Genomic DNA, 7,500 nt, shown 5'->3' on the forward strand with positions numbered 1-7,500 from the left:
TATGAACTGGAAATGTGTTTTCAGAGAATAAATTCCTGAATCTACCTAACTCTAAATCTTTAAATTTACCTTTACAAAGTGTCACTTCTGGTATTGTAGGTTAAATTTCTTTGAGTGCAATGTGACTTAATGTAGATTCAATAAAATTGTGAAATTCTACCATAAAACATTTTGTGGGTTGATTTCTTTGAAATAAAACCCCAGTTGAAGGTATATAGAGTTCCAATGTACAAAAAACCATTGAGAATAATCAGAAAGGTGTCCTCAAACTCAAGTTCTAATGTTATGCGATTCAGCACTCCCATCTGATTGCATAATCCTTCATTCATCAAAATCACATAATTTGGATGAAATTGAAAGCACATTGCAATTTTTCCACCAGTACTTTTCTTATCAGTTGAGGTTGATTTACAAGATTCTTTTTATTTCCCTACTCCTTAGCACATGCCCTTTAACTGTAAGAGCTACACTTATTTGACATAACAAAACAGTTGTCATGTAATGATTAAAAAAAAATAAAGTAGCTGTTAAAAGCAGTGCCTTAAAGAGGTCCTTAAAGTCACTTTGCGATTTCCCATGCTGGCTTAAAATACATGTGCATTTGTTCCATCTTGAATACCCTAAAAAAAGCAACATGCCAATTTACAACCCTGAACAAGAGAATAAGCATGCTCGTCCTTTTCAACATCTAAACATGTTTCGGCATTAGAAAACTATAGATTTGGAAAAGAGTCAATGTAGCCTTAGTTTGCTTGGAGGTGGTGCTTTTAAGACAAGATTCGCTGAAATAAAATTGAGCAAGCACAGGAGCTTGAGATTGTCAATATTGATGGGTGTAAATCGTTAACTGTTTCATATTGTCACATAAATATTCCCATTAGCTATTGTGACGGCTTTCATGTATATGGGGACCTTATATAACTGAAAAAAACTATGTAAGTGAAGGACTTACCTTTCAATTTGACCCTCAGGCTGGCTTACTCACAGTCCAAAGCACGCCTCAAAAGACCATGTCATGTGTGAATCATGAACTGTCCCGCGTTTGCACATTGCAGACAAATTCTTCAACTTCTTCTTAATTATGACTTTTTAATTAATGACTATTTCAACGACCCGAGTAAACATCGTTAAATTTTGGTAAAGCAAATCAACGCATAAAGGAACATATTTCTCTTGCGGCTACTGTTCTAGAGCATGTATCTATTGAATTCGTCAATTTTGGCATGTTATCGTTGCTTCACAGAGAAAAAAGAATCCTGCGCAAACGCAAGACAAGGTGTTTTTTGTTTTAGTGAAAAGGCAACTCTACTCATACACCAAGTCGACAGTTGTCTAAGGGAGGAAAATATGTTTTTTTCTGCCCAAGTAATAAATGAAGAAACTGAGACAAGCCCAGTTTGTGATCCTGCTTCTTCCATACATGTAGTTACTCACTTTTTTCATCTCCCATTTTTGTCCTTGCTACTGGCCAGTAAACAGAAAGATCCTTGCCGCAGTTGTTCTTTCGACCGTCTTTTGACGTCTTTTTTAAGTATCGTGAAATTGAAGTCATTTTACTGCTTTATTCGTTTTGTTGTTCACTATCTAAGATGTTTGAAAATAAACGTCAGATTATTTGTTGAGAAATTTGTTGTCCAAAAAGAGCACTTATGTAACTTGGCCCACAGACAGGGGTGCATCATGAAAAACAACAACATAAAAAGGTTTTTATCGATTTCTTGCGACTTCTGTTGATACAAAAAAATGGTGGATACTTGTAATACATGTACATAGTGTTTTTGTAATAAAAAATACCCTGTCCTTAGAAATATAAGGAAAAGAGCCGAAAGTTGTTTGGTAGTGATTTTGACTAGCTTGAAAAATGAACTCACAACATTTGTTTGGCCACGATTTTCTAGAGAGATACGAAGGTGTGGAAGATGAGTGAACGCTCTAAGCATGCTCCATGGCTGGGATATCTCTTTAACCACGCAAAAACAAGGTTATGATGGAAATAAAACTGGTTTCCATGGCGTAGGGAACTTATGTAATGTTCCGAACAATTAAAAAATCGTAAAAAAATGACATTGTAATGGGGCGAGCCTAAAACCTGTCAAGTAATACATAAAAGTTCCTTGTATGCTCCTATCGAAAAGAAACGATTGTATTGTTTATGCTATGAAAGATTGCAACGAGAGAAGATGGTACAAAAATTGCCCTAGTTTCAATCTTCAGAGAGAGAGAGGAAGGAAAGGGCACTTTTGTTACCGGAAAAGGGAACTTTAGTAACATTTCAGGGAACTTTTGTAACGACCATAGGGAACATTGGTAACACAGGGGACTTTTGTAACCTAGGATAGGGAACTTTAGTAACGACAGAAGGCACTTTCGTAACCTGATACTTTAGTAACAAAAGCGGGAACTTTGGTAATGAACACAGGAACTTTGTAATATAACCGGGAACCTTACATAACTCAAATCAAGGTCCAGGTACAGCGTGGAAAAAGGACGCAACAACGTCTCAACAGATTGAATTGGCCTACTTTACAGAAACGAAGACACTTCACCTCACTTGCAGAACGTAAAAATGAACTGCTTTTAATATCCTTCCGTTACCTTTTGAGGATTTATTTGCATATAAATAATAAATCAGAGTAATAAATTTGTATGGGATGTTATGTTGTGGTGTGTATCGTGTTTAGTTCAGACGGTAGGACACACTGTGGCGGACACATTGTTTTTGACAGAAATGTTTCCATTTGCCCGTGTGCGAAACTGCGAACACAAAATTTGCTTCCGTGACACAAAAATGTTTCTTTAGTAACAAAAGCCGCAACTTTGGTAATGAAAACAGGAACTTTGTAACATAACCGGGAACCTTACATAACTCAAATCAAGGTCCAGGTACAGGCCGGAAAAAGGACGCAACACCGTCTCAACAGATTGAATTGGCCTACTTTACAGAAACGAAGACACTTCACCTCACTTGCAGAACGTAAAAATGAACTGCTTTTAATATCCTCCTGTTACCTTTTGACGATTTATTTGCATGTGTCGTGTTTAGTTCAGACGGTAGGACACACTGTGGCGGACACATTGTTTTTGACAGAAATGTTTCCATTTGCCCGCGTGCGAAACTGCAGACACAAAATTTGCTTCTGTGACACAAAAATGTTTCTGACTTTTTCTCAAAAACATTTTATGTCCACAGCAAATGTTTCCTTGTTTGCTCGCACAATGAAACATCATGAGCAGCAATTTGTCCGGTACAATGGGTCCCCGGTTACCACCACCTTAATGTTACTACTAGTCACTGGGAAAACAACATGTGCCAACTGGCAATGGATCCGTTGTTCAATTTCAAGATTTCGTCTACTTATAATGCTGGTGACTACCCCAATTGTAAACAATAATTGTCATATTGTCAAGGACAGGACGTAATACAACAAGTGGTCTCTGCGACTGAGTAAATAGTATCGCAAAGAAAACAACCTGGTTCACCTTGATTTTGTTAACACAACCAAAAAAACTTTATTAATTATTGATCCTAACATGATGGCATTAAGGAGTAAAAGCTAACAATGATTCCAACTTTAAAAGCCAAACTAGAAAGCTTAAGGAAGCACCGTAAAACTTTCCTATTTTCCTATTTTGAAAAAAGGTTTCACTTCTAGTCTTCCAGTAATACTGTTGATTTAAAATGAAACATAAACAACATTTAAACTTATTAACGTAGTTTTCAACTAAATGCACTAGCAATAACGCCAAGAATTTGAAAACAGAACCTAGTGCCAGTAAAAAAAAGTTCCTTGTCTCAGGGTTGTATATAAGAGCCGGCAGCCGGCGAAGTTCGCCGGCTTCTCTGTCAGGTTTAGCCGGCTACTTTCATTGTTTGAAGAGTCAAGACATGTAGAGGAGATGATGTTTATGAGGTCTAGACTACTTGGGCTCAATACAAATAAAAATTTGCGGTGGCTATCTTTTCTGAAAACACATAAAAGACTTCTGACTCAAGGGCAGTTTAAAAACGTTATGCTTGAGACTTTCGTTTTGAGAAAATCTTGCTGCGGTGGCGGGAAAGTAGGAACAATATGATTTGTTGTCCGCCATATGGTTTTCGATATCTTTAAACAGCCACCGATTGTATCTTACAGGAAGGAAAAATCACTCAAGGACGTTTTAGTCCGCGCAAAACTTCCTTTAATCACGCCGCAATCATAAAAAAACTTGTAAACAAAGAAGAACTTTTAAAAGGTTTGTTCTCAAACCAGAAGGAAATTTACATATGATGTTCTGCTAGCAACACGCTCAGCCTGCGTTCACGCATCTCTTACCACAACTCAACTGCGGAACAAAACTAGCCCCTGATCATTCACTAACCGCTCCTTCGTTTTCACTTCGAACCTTTCAGTTGATCACTTATAGCGAACGTAGAAGCTGAGGACTCGTAGACTTTATTTAAACACTTGAACGTAACGCTCCTCGGAGTTAGATCCTACTTGCCCGCGTAAGTGCTCGTCAACGGATCTTTATCCAACGTCACTCTTGATCAACTCTCACTGCTTTACGGAACTCCTAAACTCTTCGGAAAAAAACTACATCACTCTTAAACCACTCGAGTGATTTTCAATTTTCGAAATTACTACAACCAAGTTCCGCAAGCATATTTTCCCACTAATTACACAATGGAACGAATGTGTGTCATCTTCACACCTAAACAGGATCGAAACATCCTTTACGCCATTGGCCAATTGGTATCCTCCAATCAGCTTCTTTATTTAACAACCAATCAGAAGCCCTTGCTGGTCTAGTCCTTCAAGTATGTGCCATATTTACAACTTGTCAAGTGGCAATATTTGCCAGGCTCGTTAGCTCCAGCAAAACCACCAAAAAGATACAAAAAATATCACTCAACTTTTTGTTTATAGGGTTGTATTATTGAAATGTCGCTTCGTCTTTCTTTGAGTAACATGGTTTTCATAGTATAATTGCAGCTTGGTTCATCCCTCTAATGTCTGAGTTTCATGGCCCAAAATGCTAGGAAATGCACTTTCCGGCATTCAGTTTTAAAGAATTTTCCGGGGGAGCATGCCCCTGGACCCCCCTAGAAGCGATGGGCTAAAGCCCATCGTATGGGTCCTCCAGACCCACAACTGTCTACTTTGCAAAAAACTCCGGCTACTTAAAACCTTAAAGAAAACCCTGTTGTCTACTCGAAATGTTTTTAAGTAAACTAGTTCTTATGTTTCAGTGTAGACAAACATTAACGAGAACAACGATAAAGATAACTCTCTGACAGAAAAAGGACAACTAAATGCTAAATGCCCCCTATCTGTAATCGCTATTCTTCCACTTGTTTTTCAAACTCAGTAGTACGTTTGCACTAAAAAAAGCCAGGAATCTCCATGAAACTTCATTACATTCAGAAGTTCCCTACCGAAAGGGTGATTTACACAGTACGATTTTGCCGGTTGCATGTGACAAGCTTACGACAGGCCTGCAACACGAACTGCTAAGTGTAAATCAAACCTACAACTCGCTTAGGCGGCGTGTCGTAAGCTTGTGGCATGCGACAAGCTCATATCATACCATACCATACCATGTTTGTCTGCATTAAAGTTTTGCACTGTTAAAAATCCTGTGAAGGACATCTACCAGAATCCTCAGCTATACCTAGACCTTCTTTAAACTTCCATGAACACGTCTTTCATACTTAATTCGATTCACTATAGTTTCCACTGAGACCTTCTCTAACATATCCTTTCGCCAGCTTTCCTTCTCAAGAGTCTCTTTAATGCGTGGTTTCAAGATTGGGGCAGATTTCACAATCATTTCCTTAAAAGTGTTAACTTTTTCGAGTTCAGTTGAAGTAAATACATTTTTCATGCTGCTTGTCACAGTCGGAGGAATAACGTCACTGGTGTTGTGTTGATCCTCCAGGATTCTCTGGACTCGCTGTTCCACTGTTTCTTGTTCAGAGGAGAGATCTAAAGGCTCTGTTGTGGTCTCTTTTTCGTATCGCCACTGTGAACGGACTTTGTCCAACACCCGTTTTGGACTCACATTCTGGAGCTGGGGAAGACTAGATATTTTTGACTTCCGGTCTCTAAGGAGACAGATTGTTGGGCAATTTCTGCTTCAAAAAACGGCTCGAACAAGAGTTACTTTTGTAGGAGACCATGAGACCTTTGACTTTTTTGACTGGCATTCTTCTGGAGTTGACACAACTGGGAGTCCTTCAGGATCACTTTCCTTCTGTTGTTTCTCTCCACGCATGACACATCACAGTTGTCTCGAGGCCTTAACGGAAGACTTTGACTTCTCGTTTAGCTTGTAATAATGCCTAGCAGTACCCACATTGTGAGCTATTAAATCGCTAGATCACTGTGGGTCTCACTACTATCGGTTGTGCTGTGTACTCCTGATGCTGCTGACTTTCGCAGTATGGTTGTATGTATGGTACCATCAATTTCTGCCTTTTTCCAAACGGATTTCATCGCCTTGCTAATTTGGCTTGAGGCCAGACGTTCGCCATTCCAAGACAGAAATACATGACGATCATTGTCATTTGTAGCCCCTGAAACGTGGGGGCGAACTTCTGTGACAAAGATTTGTAACCACTGACTGGCTCAAAACAATGCGGGCTGGTCCATGAGTTGACATTGTCTTCTGGTCTTTTTCAAGGATCACACTGTCATCTCCCTCTGTTTTCATTTTTTTGAATTCGCCCATTTTCATGGTGGCTAAAGCTCCAGATCTGTTTGCATTGTCGATAGCAATTTCGACAATCAAAAAGTCTCTAAGCAAGGTGTACTGACTCTATGATATGTGCATGTTTTGAGCACCAGTCAATTTTCCTAATAGGCAGATTGCATCTCTGGCGGCCTTACTTCGTTCGAACTCTTTTATCTGCTCTGGCGAGATAAGCACATTCAAATCTTCCTCCATTTTCTCCCAGTGTCTTTTTGCGCTACTATGACGAAATGAAGTAGACCATCTGGCTACCTTTTCCTTCAGCACCATGACCTTCTCCTTTGTTGTGCTCTCCCCCAAGTCAGTGGTCAGGAAAAATGAATAAAAGTGGCATGGGCTCATCAGGTAAGATTGTGTTGTTTTGGGATGGTATTGCTTTTTAGCGTACCCTTCTAGGAACTTCTCATTTATTACTTGCTCGTCATATAATGAGGACACCTCCATCTTTTCATCAATGATGCTTAAAAGCTTTAACAATTGCTTGTAATGCTGCTCAGTTGTCTTCACATCCAGCTGTCCTCCATCTGCTGACTGAAGCCACGCCTTAAAGTTCTTCAACACTTCATGCGCATGAACATTTTCACTGATAGTTTCCAATGTGTCTTCATTCTCATTGCTTTCTTCCTCGCTCATGTTGTCGGAAAGGACTATACAAGGTACTATTTGGCTGCAATGTTCAGACACTGAAGGTTGATCTGATTCATCTTGAAATGTGTTACGATATTGGAGTCTTCTCTCATGAATAGGTACACGATGGGAGTCCTGAAC

General features: G+C 39.2%; 1 protein-coding gene across 1 annotated transcript in view; it reads right to left on the reverse strand.

The window, feature by feature from the left end:
* LOC138010371 (guanine nucleotide-binding protein-like 3 homolog) overlaps positions 1–7,500 on the reverse strand; it is a 381,170-nt gene that overhangs the window by 372,769 nt on the left and 901 nt on the right. The gene's annotated exons all lie outside the window — the stretch shown is intronic.

The sequence above is a fragment of the Montipora foliosa genome, chromosome 7 (genome assembly GCF_036669935.1).
Source record: "Montipora foliosa isolate CH-2021 chromosome 7, ASM3666993v2, whole genome shotgun sequence".
Taxonomy (NCBI): Eukaryota; Metazoa; Cnidaria; class Anthozoa; order Scleractinia; family Acroporidae; genus Montipora; species Montipora foliosa.